The sequence below is a fragment of the Tauraco erythrolophus genome, chromosome 7 (assembly GCF_009769465.1).
Source record: "Tauraco erythrolophus isolate bTauEry1 chromosome 7, bTauEry1.pri, whole genome shotgun sequence".
NCBI classification, from domain to species: domain Eukaryota; kingdom Metazoa; phylum Chordata; class Aves; order Musophagiformes; family Musophagidae; genus Tauraco; species Tauraco erythrolophus.
Genome location: NC_141471.1, coordinates 12559763 through 12581138, shown reverse-complemented (window position 1 = coordinate 12581138; position 21376 = coordinate 12559763).

The window sequence follows — 21376 nt, the reverse complement described above, 5'->3', positions numbered from 1 at the left end:
TTTGGAGAATATGCCTTTAAAACAAAAGGGGAATGACAGGGAAATCTCCCAAATGAAACAATAGCTAAGTGTTATAGGTGTTAAATTTCTTAAATCGAGAGCTAAACATTTTGGGATGAATAAAATGTCACACATGTCAAAATCAGGCACAGGCAGGGTTACAGCAAGTGGCTTTCCAACAACTGACTGAATTGGCTATGAGAGCATTAAGACGTGTCCCTGATTTTTTGGGACAGGGGAGGCTTCCTTTGCTTCCATTCGGCAGGGAGCACAGGAACCTTATGAACATTTCCTTGATCGGCTGCAAGCAGCAGTTCAGAGACAAACAGAAAATCCAGCTGCTGCAGATGTCTTGCTATTCCAGTTAGTAATTGAAGATATCCTCTTAAGCACGTGCCAAGCCCATGTATACAGCAGTGTTGGTGACAATATTGGGGCAGCTGTAGCTATTGGCAGTGTTAGTAACAGGATGTTTTAAATGGCTGAAAAATCCTGAAGCGGAAGGTGACCATCTAAAGAGTGCTTTCCAGCATCTATGCTCTCCATCCTTTTCTAACCTTTTTACAATTCGTTTTATTTCGTTTTTGCATCATGATGAAATGTCACCAGAGTTCTCTGCTCTGTAGTGACAGAGCATTCTGTGTATCACTGGTGGTTCGCAGCATCATGAGGCATTTCGAAGGTTTACGTTTTTGCATTTCACAGAGATCTTAAACTAAGACAATCACTTATCTTGAATAGCACACCCTACTCCTCGCAATCTATTTTGCACATCCATTGTCCCATATTGACATGAATCAAATGAATACTTTTTGCACAGGCAAGCTCCGATCCTATCAGAAATCGGGCAAAAACAATTGCAGATTTAATAAAGGGTGTCAGAATGTGGGCTCAAAAATTAGGCGATGAACAGCTCAAATTAGGACATATAATTCCCTCCACTACCCTATGGATTACTCCAATATTTGCTAACCCAAAGAAATCAGGAAAATGGAGATTTACGTTAAAAGTTTTAAGAGTTATTAATGCAATCATTTCACCAATGGGTGCATTACAACCGGGTGTATCAAATCCTACTATGATTCCAGAATGTTAGCATTGATGGTGATTGATTTAAAAGACTGGGTTTTTTCTACCTTTTTACTTTTTTATTTATTTACACCCCTAACGATTGTCCTAGATTTGCCTTTTCAGTTCCAGTACTTAACGATGAACAACCCACGCAACAATATCATTGGATTGTACTGCCTCAAGGAATGATGATTAGTCCTACAGTTTGTCAATTGCTGGTTGATGATACTTCCCATCAGGTCAGACAGTAGATCAAGCTCAGCAGATTGTACACGCCTGCCCTGACCGTCAGCGTATTGTGCCTTCAAATAATCCAGCAGGAGTAATCCAAAAGGTTATGTGCCAATGAATTATGGCAACTGATATTACTTATATTCAATCGTTTCTTCGATCTAAATATGTACATATACCTGTTGATATATTTTCTGCCTTTGTTGTTGCTACTGCTCACACTGGAGAAAACCATGGGAGTACCAAGGAAAATTGGGACAGACAGTGATCCAGTATGGTGCCTTTTTACAGGATTGGGGAGTGACTCACACTACCAGTATCCCTCATTCACCTATGGGACAAGCTGTTATTGAACAAACTCATTTAACGTTTAAAACAAATGCTTGATAGAAAAAAAAAAAAGGGGGCAGTCTCCGTATATTTCCCAGCAAGAATCCTTGGACAAAGCACATATGTTTTAAATTTTCTTCATTTGTCTGCTTCTAGGCAACATACTACGGCTGTGGATCACAATTTTAAACCCCAGTGCCATTTTTGCAGAAAAATCAACAGCATGTTATAAGAAACTGGACTCAACTCATGGGATGGCCCTGTGTCTCTGCTTGCATGGGGAAGAGGGTATGCTCGTGTTCTCTTTCCCACAGGTCCGTACTGGTTGCCAGCAAGAAACGTAAAGCCAGCCAGGACTTTTGAAACTACAAATAGAGAAAGGAAGATCCAAGAATTAGCAGAGCAAGCAGAGATCACAGAAACACCGAATGAGGAGAATGGTTCAAATGGACAGACTCGTAATAGAAGATTTCATGTTAATATATCAACTGTTCTTATGTTTCTCATTGTTAGGTATAGTATGTGTGTGAAAGTTGCTTGTATATATGCTTTGTGTGTTTTCTCCGATCGGAAGGTGTATGGATTCCACCCGTAGCTACTGGAAGGAAAAGAATTAACTGGTACCAAATTAATGACAAAGAATTACTGACTGGACCTAATTGTGAGCACGTAACTTTGAAAAGAGAAGCTAGGAGGATTGTTACTGAACAACATGTTGCGATTCGCAAAAACCGCTGTTAGCCGGCAGAGCACATACTGGGCAGCCTTGTTGCGCGCACTGGCCACGCGTGCGGCAACGCCGTGTCAGTACCTTTGTCATAGACTCTGCTTGATGGGTTGAAAGAGATGGCTCAGAGCGGAGCTGAGGGAGGCTGCAGAGCACACTTTGTGGATAAACAGGGGACGCCCTGAAGGTGCCGTGCCTGCCTCCCTTCTCATGATGACCTGCTTGACTGTACCCCTCCTGCCTCAGCAGGAATCTTGGGCATAGTCGAGATGGTAAGACTCCCAGAAAGGGAAACAATATGCTAGTAACTGCTTCTGCAAGGCTGTACCGAAACAAAACGCTAGTAACTGCTTCTGTAGGGCTATAGTAGAGCTTACGGTATTCCTTCGCATATAAGGGGAGATCTATGTACTATAGGAACTTTAGGAATGTATTTACCTCTACCACCATGATCCTAAGTCATAGACACACCCGGAATAGGCAAAGCACGCACGCTTATGATAGCTAGTGCAATTCCAGAGCAGAATTTGGGAACCCAGCTAAAATCATTGCAGCTTCAATATTTGCACCAGGAGTTGAAGTGGCACAGACGTTAACTACACTGAATAAGTTGGGTCACTTGGGCTAACAAAACCAACGTCTCGCAATTCTGTTTATCTATGCAAAGTGCCTCTGACCCATTTTCGCACGTGCCTTATTGGGTGTGCCAATACTTTTGGGCCAAATAATAGCACTAACATTACAGAGTTTCAAAGATTCGTCAATGCCTCTGCCCTCTCATACCAACAACCAGTGGCATGAGACGGATCTGCAGTGGTGGGATTGGCCTTTCGATGTGGGATCGGAAGTCCAAGCCGCCTTGATTAGATCACTCAATGTGACCATCCCCGCAGGACTGCAAGAACTTGATCTTTTAGGTAGCTTGTTACCAGGGACATGGAAAATTGTTTCTGGTTTATGGAAACCAGTTAATGAGTCATGACGCCATATGTAAAATCATTCGCCCTCCATGCAACTTGTAACTGCTCTGGAGTGGTTTGGTTCCAAACGCTGAAGCAAGCCTATCAGGCAAAATTATGGACGCAGTTTTTCTTTCAAGGTAAACCGCTTTTCAATGTGTCCGGCACATCGATGTGGGGAGATGTAAAACTGGAGCAGCTCATTGGGAAGTATTTACACACTATACGCTCCTGCCCCCCCGGAATTTTTCTGATCTGTGAAGATCGTGCCTGGACCGGAATTCCACAAGGAGCTATCGGTGGTCCTTGCTATTTGGGTTCGACTACTCTCTTTGCCCCTAGCATTCATGATTTTCAAGCTGAACGAACAACCCGAACAAGTCGGGGTAAGAGGAGCCTAAAAGAATTTGACGGCACTTGTAATGACAACGTGCAGCTGCTGAATCCAGCTGAAATAGCAGCACTATCTGTCTTCCTTCTAGGAGCCTCTGACGGCATTGCTAATAGTCAGTTGGCTAAGCTTGATTGTTGGGCATTGAAACAATTTAATCTTACCTCTGATATTCTCACTTCTCTATTGCTTGATGTAGATGATATCCAGCATGCTGTATTGCAAAATTGCACTGCTATTGATTTTTTATTGTTAGCTCAAGGCCATGGTGTACTGACTTTGAAGGCATGTGCTGTATGGACCTACCTGACCACTCTCAAAGCATTCATAAGCAACTTGCAAACCTTCAAAGTAACATGCATCATATCACGACACGAGATGACCGGTTCTCAAACTGGTTTCAGTAGTTGGAACATACCAGGTTGGATAAAAGGATTAATCATACAAGGCATAACGATATTAGTTGCATTGCTGTTTATGATTCTCTTAGCAGGGTGTGTCCTGAAGTGCGCCTCTCGGGTCCTCCTTTAAAGCAATGCAAGGACTATGGATTGTCCAAAAACAGAAAGGGGGAAGTGTGGAGGAATTCCTTTCCGAGACTGGCCACTAATATTCTCTCGGGTCTGGACAATCCCTGTTTGGGCCCCAGAGCACAAGGTTACCAAATAGATTACTTTGTCCTTCAAGTTATCTCAATGGCCCTTAAAAGGAACGTAGACTGATACTAGCCTGCACGTATTGCCGCCTCCTGGATGCCTCTCGATGACCGCAATGAGGAGATGAAGGGATGAGCTTATTACCTGTGTTCTGCTAGCGCTTGGCCCTATCACTATAGCCCACGAGAGTGGTTTATGCTAAGCAAGCCAATTGTAGTATGTAGTAGTGTCACGCCACATTCCGCTATATAACCGTGTGTTTGTTTGTAATAAACGGAGCATGATCTTTTAACCATATTGGTGTATGTTCATGACTCTGGGCCGTCCCACCGTAGGGCACTGCAACAGCCAACTACAAACATCAGCTTGCTCTCAAACATTTCTTCTCAGAGCGAGCCAACGAGTAAAACCAAAACATGGAGCTCTTCTAGCTGCTAAAAAGAAAGAGCTAACTCTGTCCAGCTAAAACCAGGACAAACCCCAAAACTTACTGGATACAAAAACTTTGTCCATATAATTCAAAGTTAGGTTAGACTACTGAAGTTAAGTATTCCTATTACATGACTGACAGGTCCACAGAGCAGTAAACCATACTTGACAGCCATGGAGTAGCATGCCCACCCATAGCATGTGTCCACAGCACATGCCCATTGCACATGCCCTACAGAAGACTGGAACTTGTACTTCAGGTTGAAAGCAAAATACTTTGATGCTCTACTGGCAATATGCCCACAGTGGGGTAAAGTGTACTTCTACCAAAAGGCAGAAGTACAGGAGAGCACACAATTGGTGACAGGCAGGCAATGCCTGGACGTGGGTCAAATTCCACAGGAGTCTAAGTGAAGCAGTAGCTCACGAGCTGAGACCAAATGACTTATTACAGCTGTCTTTAATACCTATTTTGTGCTTAAAAATAGTTTTTGTGGTCTTTTCTTCTCATTTTAGTTCTACATCAGATGCATTTATTCCTTATAAAGCATCACATGTCTGAACTAGAGTAAATGGATAAATTTACCTGAACTAGGTTAAATTAACTATGTAAGTGCTGTCTGCGAGCCATTTCCAAGGAAAGTTAAAATTTACAATGTAGAAGTTACTTTAGAAGTGATGGTAGGTGATAACAAAGGACAAATTCCAGCTCCTTAAATTCAAGGACTGAAAGATTAAATAATTTCCTTTGGCTTAGGATCTAAAGAGTTTTCTGAATGCCTGAAGATTAGAGATATATGGGCTGGGAGGACAACGGCGGAAGAAAGACCTAAAAGAATAAAAGAAAATAATATCTGCGTAGTCACTGTTAACATTTACTTCTTAAAAGTAAAAACATAGTGGTGTTTCCCTAAATTAAGAATTCTTTTGGAAAAATGTATGTCCCCATTCCTTATTCTAAAGCCAAGTTTCAAAAGCTCATCTCATTGCAACCTTACATGTTGTATCAAGAAGCATTTTCATGAAGAGGCCAATCTCAAGTCTTTAAAACTTTTAGTGACAAAATCAAATATTTAAACACTGTTTAAAAAGCATAAAAAGCCCATCAAGGATCATGTATTCCAGAAAACTCATGCATTGTGCCTCAGCTGCATTCAGTAATAGAGGTGAAGTGATGGCAAGATGTTAACTAGCCCAGAACACGTCCTACCTTCCCTACTAGCTAGTTTTCCTGAATTCATGCAGACAGGCATCTCCAAAGGACCATATATCCCTCCTGAAGATAGGTATGTAAGATCTGGAGCTGAATTGCTCTTTTGAGTTACTTCTGCCTCTTATAGGGAAAGCTAGTTTGGACTAGCCAGTGAACTTTAGATGAGTAATTAAGTGAGATCACAGTATCTATGGTACATAAATTCTACCAATACAGCAGCAAACAGAGGCAGTTAGTGATTCCAGGGCTAACTCATAATTTGTTAATGAAGGTGTAGGAAAAGATGTAAAGCCTTCATTTTTCCTATTACTAACAATCAATAAAATAATAACATTAGGTTTTAGCAGTAACAGATAAATTGAATTATAGCAGACAAGTGAGTACTTGGCTGACTAGCAAATACCAAGAACTTGTGTGGATACTAGAGGGAGCATGGAAGAGGCAGGATTACACCTAAATCTTTATATGTGCTGAAATCTACGCTATGCCCGGTTTCTCACCTTGCAGATCAGAAACCTAACTATTTTAATGTATTCTTCGAATTTGGGATTATAATGCAAGATCTCCCAGAATAGTTAGATGAATAAACTTAGAAATGAGGACACATTTTTTATGGATTTACTCAGCATTTAGTTATGTAGATCGAGGGTAAAAAATATAAGTGGAAGTAGTGCGAAGAACATATTGTTTCTTTCAGATAAGAAATGTTTTATGGATTCCTATGAAGTGCAGGAAAATGCGTAATGAAAAAATATGCCATCAATAATGTAAAATGGAAGGAGAGAAATGGAACATGTCAGGCCTGCAGCGTTTTATTTATGTAAAAGAGCTCTTCTATAACCTTGTCCTGATAAACAAAGAAAAAAATGTTCAAAACATTTTTTTAATAAATCTTTATGTTTTCACCCTACTGGTGAAATAAGATAGAAAGTAATTAGTAAAAGATACTGAGCACAACATCATGTCTTTAAAAGCAGCATATATGAAAGATTTACTTCAACAATGTTGAAGTCTAGGGTGCAGAAACTTAAAACCCCACAACTTATTCCTCATTCCATTATAATACTTCCTATTAGTAGAAACAGAGTGGGAGACACTTACTGTTACTTATTTCTGGAGACAATGCTGTTTGCATAGGTGCCATAATGATTTTTATGCTCAAAGGCACACTCATCACTGACGCAAATAATTGTCTTAGTACTATGTATGAACCTGCCTGTAAAATTGTACTTGGTAAGCATGCAGGAAAAAGAAAAGTCTAGTGTAAAAATGCAGCATAGTCAACTTTTCCAGAGTGAATATGTCCTGTTGTAGTTGTTAGGAAATTCAGTGTTAGCCTTGTCCTTGCTAGAGTATGCCATATTCACCCTGTGAGATGGGAGACAGTCCCCATGCATCAGAGCTGCTGTCCCCAGGGTGGGATCAGTTGAAAGGAAGGACATAACCTGATCCAGTGTCATCAGCACAGAAGGGATGAACAGAGTTCTTCCAGCTTGTAATAAGGGAGGATCAAATTAGAGAGAACCCCAATTATCTTCAGTGGCTCTATTTGTGCAATGGCTAGCTACAATAAAATTATTATGAAGAAACGTAGGCAGAAGTGCTCAGAGGACACAAGAGATTTTACAAGGTAAACAAAAAAAGGATTGGTCTTTACATTTTTAGGACTGTTTTAAGAGGACTATATGTTAAAGGACACGAGAGTTATTCATAATATAATAAAACTAATGGTAAATGTAGGTCTGGCAGCAAAGAGTGGATTTCTTGACTTTCTTGACGTTAAGAGTCAAGAAATATCAATAGTTCAGATTTCTGTAGTTATTTATATATTGCATTTTGGACATTACTTTCTGTCTGCAGGAGCAGGCAGTGAGGCAGCCTGTGCACTAGATAGGTCTCCAGAGATGACTGAAATGGCTGGAAGTCATACAAGTGTGTAAATGTGGTTTGTGCCTGGTTTTTTTGGTTCCTGTAGAACATGGGAGTGATCTCTGTGAGCTAAGGAGGACGTTTTGTGTACTGCACTATTGCTAGGCTGAGGTCAGGGGTTATGCCGAATGCTGATAATGAGCTCTCCGTGGTGGAGCCCCTCGTGGGGGACCAGAGGCATTTTTAAGTTCAACGGAGCACCATTTTATAATGCAACCTCTTTAGAAATAAGTAGACCGGAATTAAGGTATTGTCTAAATAAAGATAGATGAATGGGAAGGTGCCTCCATGTTAACTGGATTGCTATGGGTCTAGGTAAAGGAAGAAAACGTTGTGGCTTGGAACTGCGATGGTGCTGTTAAAATGGTCGGTCTGGGTGCAATCTCCAGTGAAGTGCCTGAGGACAAAAAAACCTGCACCACCATTCTGATGCTAGTGTTTAATGTGAAATTGTATCTTTGGCTGGAAAAGAGCTCTCTGTCTGACACCGAGCATGGAGCTTTTGTTTATGATGTTTATTAGGCCTTACCAGGAAAGGTAGTTAATGTAGGGTGATAAGAGTATTACTAATTTTCTTTGACAAATGGCCCTCAGATATTTTTCCATTGTGAATTGTACATTAAACTGCAATTTCTTTCAAGAATTTCTTTTACTTACAGCTATACGATACTGATTCCACACCTATCATACGGCAATTCTAATACTCACACACAATGAAGCAATATAAAGAGTGCTAAGAAAACAGGATTATAATAAATAAACATAACTATAAGTATTTCTGCAGTCATGCTGCTTCAAACAAGCCATAGCAATATGATGCCTGAAGTAATTCAAAACATATATCTAATCCAGATACGTTTAAAAGAAATTATGACTGCTCTTACCAATCTTTTGGGTTGCCTTGATTGTAAGGTCTACCAGTATTACAGATGCTATTTCAGCTAAACTAAAGCTGAAGGACCTGCTTTTCTGCATAAGTGAGACCAGTGTAGGCTTCTGTCCTTTTACTCCTGGCAGCAATTTCCCGAAGAGTATGAGAGAGGGATAGTAAGTACTGAAATGACATACTTTGGTTAGAGAAATTATTTCTTATCATTCTCAGCAAGAACATCAGAAAGTGTTTAGTTGAAAATAGCTATAATAAAATATCGATTTCATGAGCATTCTAGCAGAGGTAATTAGTATAACAGGAAATCTCTAAACTTTAGAAACTCTCCGGTTTTCATCAATTAAAATCAAAACATTTGAGCTAAACACAACCAAATCCTGGAACTCTTACAGACAAAATAAGTGAAAATGAAAAGCCTTGTGAACATGGGATAACAGTTCTTTTTCAATTTCCATCAGAAAAAAAAAAAAGTTGAAATAGATTTTTTTTTTTACTAGGACAAATGAAAAGTATCTGAACTTGGTCTGAAGGGCTGTGAGGTCTTTCACAGTCATCCTTTTCACCCAGCTAGCCAGCTAGCCTCTTGCCAACTTTTAGAACTTTGAGGAGATCATCTAACTGAGTATAAAGTTCTGTTCATACCATGTTCTCCCTGCAGATCAACAGCTTTCCCATGTAAGTGCCTTTTTAGCTGCTGTTTTCATTACTTTGAACAGAGAGGCTAAGTGTAAGGCAGTAGCACCATGTACTCTTTAGCATCTAGCCCTTATCCCCAGAGCACGGCTCTCCATGACTAAGTTTAGTTTAACAGTACAAGTTCCATGCTGTTAAACGTCTTTGTCGGCAACATGGACAGTGGGATCGAGTGCACCCTCAGCAAGTTTGCCAATGACACCAAACTGTATGGTGTTCTGGACACACTGAAGGGAAGGAATGTCATCCAGAGGGACCTGGACAGGCTGGAGAGGTGGGCCTATGAGAACCAATGAAGTTCGACAAGGCCAAGTGCAAGGTCCTCCACATGGGTCCGGGTAATCCCAAGCACAAAGACAGGCTGGGTGGAGAATGGATTGAGAGCAGCCCTGAGGAAAAGGACTTGGGAGTGCTGGCTGATGAGAAGCTCAACATGAGCCGGCAATGTGCGCTGGCAGCCCAGAAAGCCAACCATATCCTGGGCTGCATCCAAAGAAGGGTGGCCAGCAGGTGAGGGAGGTTGAGGGAGGTGATTCTGCCCCCTCTGCTCAGCTCCTGTGAGACCTTATCTGCAATATTGCATTCAGCTCTGGGGTCCCCAACAGAAGAAAGACAGGGACCTGTTGGAGCAGGTCCAGAGAGGGCCACAAAGATGATCCAAGACTGGAGCACTTCTCCTATGAAGACAGGCTGAGAGAGTTGGGATTGTTCAGCCTGGAGAAGAGAAGTCTCCAGGGAGACCTTCTAGCAAGCCTTCCAGTACCTAAAAGACGCCTACATCAAGCAGAAGAGTGTTTTTTTACAAGGATGTGTAGTGATAGGACAAGGGGTAACTGAAAGACGGTAGATTTAGACTAGATATGAGGAAGAAATTTGTTTACAATGAAGGTGTTGAGGCAGTGGAACAGGTTGCCCAGAAAAGTTGTGGATACCTTGTTCCTGGAAGTGTTAAAGGCCAGGTTGGATGGGACTTTGAGCAATCTGACCTAGTGGAAGGTTGTCCCTGCCCGTGACAGGTGGGTTGGAACTAGATGATCTTTGAGGTTCCTTACAACCCAAACCGTTCTATGATTCTATGGAGATGAAGGTTCTTCAATGTGGCATCCAGTGCTGCAGGATATTTTAAGAAAAGTAGAATCATAGAATCATAGAATGGTTAGGGCTGGAAGGGACCTTCAAAGGTCATCTAGTCCAACCCCCCTGCAAGGAACAGGGATGTCTCCAACTAGATCAGGTTGCTCAGGGCCTCGTCCAACCTGGCCTTGAATGTCTCAGGGATGGAGCATCACCACCTCTTTGGGCAACTGTCACAAGGAAAGAAACTCTCAGTGATTTCTGCTGCTGGCATGGCTGAAAAAACCACCTTGGGCTCGTGCTTCCTGGAAATAATGCCAAGTCCAGATCCAAATCCTTTTTGTACAGCGTGGTAAAGGAAGTGAGCTTCCAAGGATTCAGGACAGTATAAAGGAGTCTTTGCATTGGAAATGTGCTGGAGTAATTCTTGTTAAATAAAGCCAGACAAACTGTCACCAAGGGAATGAAATGGGAATCACTTGCCGTGGACTCTGTTCATTCCTGTCTAAGCATTTGTCATCTTTCACTGTCTGTGAGTCTGTTGGGGTTTTTTTCCATCAAAACAAGGCATTTTTGTACAACTAGAGCAGATTTTTCTGTTAAGGATTCAGTACCTTTCAGCAATCAATACAGTAGCCCATATACTCTTGAGCACTTAACCGCTGCGTGATTTTCAAGTCCCTCATAACTTCTTTGATTTTTCAGCTTTTCTCTTCAATATCTTTTAATTTCAACTGCCAGAGAGAAGCATGATTTTTTGAGCTGGAACAGAAAGTTCAGTATGTGTCTTCTCTGGTGTTCTGATATAAGTGTAAAGGTTATCTTTACTCATGACAGCTCATAATGTTACTCTCCCGTCTTTTGTTACTTGTAATTCAGGAACTGTATTGGGAGTACCAAAGCACTGAGTGCAGAGAACTGAATAGTCATCCAAGAAACACAGTTTTCAGGAAATTCCAAAGTCGGAGAGATTTGAATGAGCTAGCGCTGGAAAGTTCCAATCATTATTATAGTCACCCTGTCAATCACTTATCTCCTTGTATAAGGAATTATAATGTAAAGGTGAAGAATGCAAAGAAAATAAAACTGGGAACATAAGATGACAAATAAAAAAGGGAAGAAAAACGTCATGTTTACACAAAAGGAGTTAGAGGAAGATCAGATTAACTCTGGGACTTAAGAGCACTAATATGAAAAAAAAAAAGATCAAAAAAAGAGAGGGTTACTAAAGTGCTTATATACAAACCAGAAGAGCTTAGCAGCAAAGACCGGAGAGCTGACAGCCCCCACACACTTGAAACTTGTGATATTATGGGAATAGCCCAACTGGGCTGGAAAATAACAAGAATGAGGAGGTTACTCTGAAAGGAGATAGAGTTTTGAGGAGACAGGGAGGGCAGCAAAGGGGAGAGATGTAATGGGAGGCCTCAACAGTATTGCAAAGGATAATTCATGAATGATGTAGACATGTTTGAAATATAACTTATTGTGGGCATATTTTAATACTTCTCTGCAGCATATGAGGGAATTTCAAAATTAGTGTGCAAATTGCAAACAAATAAAGTGTTGCAGATATTTAGGAAAGAGTAGTAGGTGTACTAGTACAATTTAACTGTGCACATAAAATAAGAAGATGCCAGAAAAACATTTATGCATTTCTACTTGTTCTAGCTATTAGGTATTTTATACAGTAGTAATGAGCACACTCAGCTGTATGTCCATAAGAGTTTTACTCCTCAAGGGTCTAAAATTGACTTATTGGATGCCTCAGTTCCCACAGGCCTCCGCAGGAATTGAGGTTGCTTAACATTTGAAAGATCCTTCATTTTCAGTCAGTTGGGAAAAAAGTGCACAGACAGACATCACAGGATTCCTTATCTTCAGAGAAGGCAGTGTAAGCAAAGTGAAACTTTGCTGGAGAATTTGGAGCCCAACCATGATGGCTGCTACTTTAGACATAAGAAAATGAACATAAGGATGACCACAATCACACCAAAGCTCAATTAGCCTTACACCCTGTTTCTGGCAGAGGTTTCTCAGGAAAGCAGAAAGAGTGGGCAAGTATGCAATGAAATTCCTACAAGAAGCTTTCCCAGTTCCAGCAATCACGAGCTTAGAAAGCCTTGCTAACAAAGGCATCAGGTTTTTGTTTAATGGATTTTTTTCTTTCTTGAATTTGTCTCACTACTTTTTAACCCATTTTTGTCTTTTGTATTAAACATAGTGATAACAAAGACAAATCAGATCCCGAGCTGCATCCACAGGAACATTAATAGAGAATTCTGATCATCCTGATGTACTCAGCATCATTAGATCGCACTCAGGGTACTGTGTCCAGTTCTGGTCCCCAGAAGGCAAGAAAGACATGGACAGACTGGAGAGGGCCAAAGGAGGACCATGAAGATGATCAAAGGGCTGGAGAACCAGTCCTATGACGAAAGACAGAAGGAGTTAAGTCTTATCTCCCTGGAAAAGAGAGTTGTGGATGCCACATCCCTAGAAGTGTTCAAGGCCAGGCTGGATGAGGCTTTGAGCAACCTGATCTAGGGGAAGGTGTCCCTGCCTATGGCAGGGGCATTGGAACTAGATGACCTTTAAGGTCCTTTCCGACCCAAACCACTCTATGATTCTATGGAGAAGAAAAGGCTCAGAGGGCACTTCATCATGGTATTCCAGTACTTAAAGGGTGTCTACAAAGAGGACAGAGGCTCTCTCTTCACAAGGAGCCACATGGAGAAGGCAAGTTGCACTGGGGGAAGTTTCATCTCAATATAAGAAAGATTTTTTTTACAGTGCGAACAATCATTTACTGGAACAACATTCCCAGGGATGTGGCAGAGGCTCCATCACCAGTGTTTTTCAAGATTCAATTGGACATGGTGCCAAATAATCTCTCCAAAGGGTTAGACCAGATCATCTTTCAAGGTCCCTTCCAACCTGGCTGATTCTATGATATCCTATGGCAACGATTCCATGGTTTGATTACGCACTACGAAAAAGTACTTCTTTTTGTTTTCTTTAAGCTTGCTACCTGATCATTGCATTTGAAGCTTCTTGAAATCTTTCATGAAACAATGAATAAATGTTTCTTGTTCACATGCCTTATGAATAATTCATGATTTTATAGATCTCTGTCTTAAACATCTTTTTTCCTATACAGAAAGCTCTAATCAACATAAGCCATTCCTTACGTTTGATCTCACTAGTTGCCTTTCCTTCTACTCTTTTTAGTTCCCTGTATGTTTTTAGTGATAAGGAACACCAGAACTGTAGTCAGATACTCAAAGGGTGGGCAAACCATTGAGCTACAGTGTAGCATAATAATGTTTTCTCTTTTTTCTGGTGATCATGATTGTTTGGTGCTTCTTAATGATTCCTAACATTTGTTTTGCTCTTTTGACTACTGTTCAGTATGGAGCTGTTATTTTCATAAAACTGTCAACTGTAACTCTGACATCTTTTTCCCACATCACAGTCTGCAATATAAAGACTATCCGTGTTCATTTATAACGTTACTTTTTTTCCCAAATGTACTACTTTCAAACAATAAACACAGAATTTCATCTGCCATTTTGTTACATTTTATGTATTTACTCAGTAACATAAACAGTCGAATTCCTTTCAACCAATCTATTCTCATAAATTCACATTTTGATTACTTTAAAAAAACTGTTTATGCCCTCTGCACCCACTACATCCTAAGACAGTGAGATAAGGGCAAGTTGAGAAGAATGTAGGAAACAAATCTTGAGAGAGAAATACGTATGTCTAGGTTTTCCAGGTTTTCTCTTCATAGAAAATCTATTTGCGGATTCCAAGTTGGCGTAAAGTTAATCTGTCAGTCTGCCTTGTGACTGTGAAGCTGATGCTACTGAAAAGTACAGATTCCTTCTATTAGGACCATCCTATATGATGTCTGAAAGGTGTTTTTTAATAGAATTTGATATATAATCCAAGCATGAGAAACCATATATATCACCTTAAGGTTTTGAATCACCCAATTTTACAACAGACATTATGTCATTCGCTTGGGGGTCTCCAAAACCCCAGATTTAATAGCCAAATCATATAAGTGTAGTGAGATTACCCAAATTGGTTATCAGCATAGGGAAATTCACAGTGAAAGTGCTAAATTTTGCATGTTGAGAATCCTCATCTGTGATAATATACATAACTCATGCTAGGAATTATGTTTTCTGGTTTAAAGCATCATGGAAATGGAGTAACCTAACCCATCCAAGGCATTCTTAGAGTAGCCTAAGATGGTAGAATTCCTCTCATGTAACTTTAGATAATTGCACTAAAGACATTTACAAACTTTACAAATGGCAATCGAATGCAACTGTCATGAGAGAGATACACTTTTTAAGGTGTGAATCATCTGACTTGCTTTAGCAAACGGTGAATTTCACTTACCTCCCTTGAACTATACTGATCAGATCTTCAGTGACAGTAAAGGGATTTGGGGTGGTCGACTCAGTCGAAGCCCATCCCACATTGAAATGAAGCCAATATTCTGCAGCAGCTATTCTAGACTGTGAGACATACTAAAGTGTGATCAAAAAGATCACATTTTCCAATCAAAATAAATGAGACACTTAAGGAAGAAAGAAGATAATGGTCACTGAAGCAAGAGGCAAAGATGTCAAATAATTAAGTATTCTAAGAATGCCACTCCATTTTGCTTTCAGACAGAAATGTAACATACTGGCAGTCATGGGCTGGAGTTTAAGACGTATTCTTTTCTTGATGGTTTTAATGTGCTTGTCTTCCTGCTCAGCAGGAAACACATTAGTGAAAAATGGCAGACGTGGTCTCACTGGAGATTTAGTCAAATTAATTTATACAAAGATCCAATAATTGTGAAGGAGTAACAACGGCAAATGCACTATTGGAATAAAGTTCTTTTTGCTAGGCTGGGTAAATTAGAGGAGTGATCTTTACTTCTGCTGTATAGATTCTGAAACTTTGATTTTGTGTTACAATTTTGTCTCTGAATTTTATGTTTAGCTGATTTTGATTTTAGCCTGGTTTCTGGAGGAATAAAGATTATTTGATTATGTTGACATTTTTTTATGCTCTTTCCTCCCATATTTTTTTACACAATTGTAATTGAATATAAAAAAAAACTCAATGAAGCTAAGCTCCTAAAATCTCTGTGAAATTAGAGAGAGAAAAGAGAGAGACCTTCAGTGCTTGAAAGCCTGAATTCTTATTTGACACTAGAGAATTAATGCAAAAAAAGCAAGTATGACAAAGAGCCACAAGTCTTCTTCTTGTGTAACCACTCATACGTGTTTAAATTATTTTGTTGAATATATTGCTAATATGTTTATTGAAACCAATATGAAACGTCTGTGAATTTTCTGTATCAAAAGTAAAATTAAAAAAAAAAAAAAAAACTAAACAAAAAACTTGGTGCCATGGGTATTTTTCATCTTGTAGCAAAATAACTAGTTTTTGTTACATTTTACCAGAAAATAAACGAATGCAAAAGCAGTCTAAGATATCAGTCACAATGACAGGGATGATGAGTTGGCACCACATCTCCCACTTTCTTGGGAAATAAATTATGCACATATGTGCATGCAACAAATGTATCTCCTGCCCATTCTAATAAGACCAATACATATGTTATTGTTACTCTCCAAAAGCTGAAAGTAATACACCAGAAAAAAAAAGAGAGAAAAATTAGAGTAATGAGAATTCCACAAATTCCTCCATAGTAAATTTGTTAGATTTTTTTTTCATATGCTGCTGAATTGCTGCCAAAAAGCAAAGAGACAGATTAAATTTCTCTGAATCTGTGAAAATCTCTTCTAACTCTTTGGATGTGCTTCAGTGTCTCTTGTCAGATTAAAAATCTTATGTTCTTAAAGCATGAAAACTATGAAATCAAACTGAGTGATTCTGTCACCCTTAGGACTTACTACAGTCAGTAACACTAGTCTTGATCTGACAAAAACTCAGACAAGTAGGGACACTGAAATATTTCTAGATGTTAATTTTTAGTCATTAAAAGATGGTTTAATTTTTTAATGTTCTTTTTTGTAAGTATAACATGGCAAAGCTGGTCCAGAAATATGAAAGAGGCCTCTTGAATTCTAATATGTATTTTGAACAGGGAGATAGACAACTGAAACCAGCTCAATAAGAAGTACTTTCCCAGAATGAGGAATATCCATCCGCATTCCCCAACACCTTGGGAAACATGCAGGACTACATCAGTGCATGGTGCCTCAGTGCAACTCAAAGTGTCTGAACCTATCTTAACTACATCACCATTCTCTAAAGGAAAGAGATTTAGATGGATTAAAATGCAGAAATAAAATTGCAAGATTTTATGAGAATAACTTGTGAATAGTAATTTTCCGCTGCAAGTGTGTTCACAGCATACCTGCAGGTTAGCAAACTCTTAAGATACCATCACATGGTCACTGTATGGTTGTGTTCCACTGAAATCTCCAGTGAAAGGATTTAAAGTGGAAATTATTCATGTATTAGTGTTTCTTCTTCTCTCCATCTGAGGACAGCAACCAAAACTATAATCTGTAGTTCAGTAGAAGTTGATGAAGTTGCTCCTTTAACTTCATGGGAGATGAAGAAACTTTCATCAGCTGAAGATCTGACCTTATGTCAAATGATATAAGGAGAGTAATAGGGAAGTTGAAGGCAATTGAGTCTGACACAAGCCCTGTTACTGCAGATATGTGTGTCATGTAGGCTCTATTCCTCCGTGAAGCCAACCCCGCCAGGTGCTTTGGCATTTAACTTTGTGCCAGCCCAAGCTTATCCACTTGCTTAGTTTTAAGCTTGCCTCCTCCTTTAGCATTTTACAAGATTTTGGCCAAAGTGCCTGAAGGATTGATTCCTTTTTCTATTGGAAATGCAAAATTCATGTTAAGAACAAAATCAAACAGGTCATGGCAGCTGACAGAAAGGTAAAACCACAAGCTGTATAAAAATGACTGGCAGGATATTTCTGGTGTTGTCACATCACCAAAAGGCTCATAAAACTTTCAGGCTCTCACAGGCAGCAGCACCATCTGATGACAGCTAGATTCCTGGGTCTGCTCTTCCTTTTTCTGGTGTAATTCAGAGACAAGCTAGTCATTGCTCAAAAGATTCCAGTTTGCTCTTTTATTAGTTGCGTTTCTCCAGCCAGCTTCAGTTCATAGAAGACAAGGGCCTCATTCTTTAAAATGTTGCATATTTTATCCTCTCTGATTGTTTAGCAAATCCCTTATTTTGCCTTAAGTTTTTCATTTCTCCCCTGAAATTTCACCCAATATATTATGGGCGTCATCTGAGGATTTAAATCCAAAAGCTTTTACTGTGGCTCCAAAGCTTCAAATCAAAATTGAAAGATGTAGTTTAGCTGTTCTTCTATAAATAAGCAGCAATTATAAAGAAATAAGGGTCAATATAGAATCCCAGAGAGCTTTGCAATAACCTGCACGCACTACGTTAAACTAGAGACATGAAAGCTACTTAGTTTCAAGGAAGCCTTTAAGTATCACAAATGATGAATTTACAAAGTCATGAATTATTGATGAAATACAAACCTCGCTGGAATTTGAGCAGCTTTTATTTGAACATATTCCCAATATTTATGTACAGGCATCTTAACAGTGTTTTTCAATTTCGGTTTTGGATTTTGAATGTACAGCAGGACTCCCTCATTTTGTAAGAATCTGGTGAATTTGCATTACAAGTACGGTTTGCACCAAGGATTATGAGTGTATTGTCACCACATGCTAAACTTGTCCAGCTCACAATCACATCAAGTTTTCCTCTACCCTTCCCACTCTGCTCAAGAAGGTGTCATTTGGTGTACAGAGGTGTCCCAGGGGTGTGCCGGCACAGGGCTCAGACAGGTGGCACAGGCATAATTTGGAAGAAGTATGTGGTTTATTATCAGTTCGACTCACAGCCCTCTGTGTCATTCCAGAAAACATTTCTGTTACAATTCCCATCTACAGGGTTCACGGAGTTCAAAAACTGCTGGTGCGATGACAAAGTAGCAACCTAATTAGCAAATATCAGAAACCACCTTCCAAATGAAAAAATAGCCACTTTGCAGCACCTAGTAAAACATATAGTGCATTTAATTCTCTCAGAAAAGAAAGATACATCCTGTGTCTGTGGTTCTCATGCCAGTGGAATTTGGAGACAGGAAAAAAGTCCCTTTTTAAATTATGAAAAAAATTCTGGTTCTGGTAATCTCTTGCAGGAAAATCTCAGATTCAGACGTGGAATGCCATACTCAGGGAAGTTTGGGACAAGATTTCTTCTGTTGGAATAACTTCACGCAGATGTAAGGTGAAGTCACTTATGTATCAGAGTGATTTTTGCAACTCAGTGACAGGGCCACGAAGCCTGAACTAAAACAAGTGGTCCATGGCAAAGTTGTATTTCCTAGAAACCGGTCACATTCAGGACTGAGAGGACACTTATTCGTGCTGGTCCCCAGTCACCCTTCCTTGCTGATTTTCTGTGAAAGAGCTCTTTCTGGAGCTCTTCTAATGCAGAAAGTGACTAGTGAAGGAAAAGTTGTGAAAGCAACTATTTTCAAATCCTTGTTTGGACACAAGGAAATGGATCATTGACAGGGAAAAATAAAATATCATAAAAGTGGGAAAGCCTTTCATTTTCTTCAATTGTCTGGAAATTGACTCTGAAAATTACAAAAATCTATGAGCTACCCATTAGCTGTTACTATTACTGTTGCTAACTAAAGAAGCCTGTCAGGACAACATGGAGACAAACACATAATTCTGAGCCTTGCCTCATCCTCAACATGACAGTCACTGTCCCAGTGTCCTCAGACAGGACACAATGCGTGGTGAGACACAATGACTGGCAAGAGAAGTCAGAGGAGCTAGAGGTCTCCCATCTTGTATTTAAACTAGTCATGGTTTCAGTCACATGAAGTCAGAAAAATTTATCAACTCTGATTTTCTACTCTCTCTCTTCATCTCAGGTCATGTGATAATTTTTGCTTTCCCAAATTTAATTTGGAGCTTTAGCCTTTAAAATGCAAGATTTACACTGTCCATAACAATTTGCATGTCTCAGTGAGATAGCCCGGATTCATATATTTGTCCAGTTAGGCCAAACACAACCAGACTTTGTTTGACTGGTGTTGGTTACCATTAGCTACTCTTTGAAGCTATCACACATGGGCATCACATGGAGAGGTATCAGTTGCATTTTCCATTGCAGTCTGCTGTACAACCCTCCACATTAATCTTTGACAGAGTCCTGAAGACTCTGCACCTTTTACCTTTTCTCCATTGTTCATTGACATTGTTCTTAGAGATAGTTTTCCATTATCTCTTCTTCAGAGGATGGCTCCTCCACTGCTTTTTTCTGTTGAACAACTTCATTGCAGCCTTTTACTTAGGATTCATGTTGCTTTCTAGACTTTTCATTGAGTTTCCAGACTGTGTTCCTTCCCTAAGAGAGAAAGAAGCTGAGATAAAGAAGCCCAGGCCTACTAGTCCCAGAAATATTGGTTTGGTACCCTTTCACACTTACTATCACTACTATTTTATAAACCACATGCTACTTCAAGGTCTGCTAACCAAAAGGAACTTGACTGCCCGAAGTTGCAAGGACACTCAAGGCTACAAATGAGTTGTGCTCACCAGGGGCACAACTCTCTCACCAGACTGAAAGAGTTAGGGCTGTTCAGCCTGGAGAAGAGAAGGTTCCGGAGTGACCTTATTGCAGCCTTCCAGTACTTAAAGGGGGCCTACAGGAAAGCTGGAGAGGGAATTTTTACAAGGACATGTAGTGATAAGACAAGGGGCAATGGCTTTAAATTGAAAGAGGGGAGATTTCGACTAGATATAAGGAAGAAATTTTTCACTCTGAGGGTGGTGAGGCATTGGAACAGGTTGCCCAGAGACGTTGTAGATGTCCCATCCCTGGAAGTGTTCAAGGCCAGGATGGATGAGGCTTTGGGCAACCTGGTGTAGTGGAAGGTTTCCCTGCCCATGGCAGGGGGGTTGGAACTAGAGGTTCTTTGAGGTCCCTTCCAACCCTAACCATTCTATGATTCTATGATTCTAAAGGATGAAACTGCTCCTTCCATACCAGTGCTGGTGGCACTGAGATATTTTTACTAAAAGAAGGTGCTGTGCTAGGCTGTAAAATCCATCCTAACATTGCTACTGAGCACAAAACAATGTCTTCTCACAAGTCTTGTCTGTTGTTTCTCTCTTTCACTCTCTTTAACAAAACTCTTCTCAAATGGGGAATATGGAGAATGTCCTTTGTGTTCAGAGAAAAGTTGTAATGATATAACCTTGCTGACTGTGGCAAGAGACTTTTTGTGTTGTAGCATAAAGACAAAAGTGAAGAAGCTGAGTTTTGTGGCTGGTTTTACATCATAGTTTTAACTTGAGGCTTAGTAGGAGTTTCAGTGAACACTTGCTGTAAAATGTGAACAACTTCTGTATTAAATCTGAAAGAACTCTCTCCCTTGGGTCTTTTCATCCTCAGTGGTGAATAGCCTGGTAAAATTTCCCAATTTTCTCCTGCATTACATGTTTCAGCTAGCATGTGATATATTTCTGTCCCACTGGGGCAGCCTGAGAATTTGACAGCTTCCTAAGCCTTGAGGGAAGACCAAGGTTTTTCACCACTCCTTTTGTAGTCGCTCAGTCCACCCTTGTCAAACACTGGGATCAAAACTGATGCTGTTCTTTTGGTAAGTCTATTAATACGTACAATGATAATTAAGGAAAAAAAAAACAAAAAAACAAAACAAACAACTC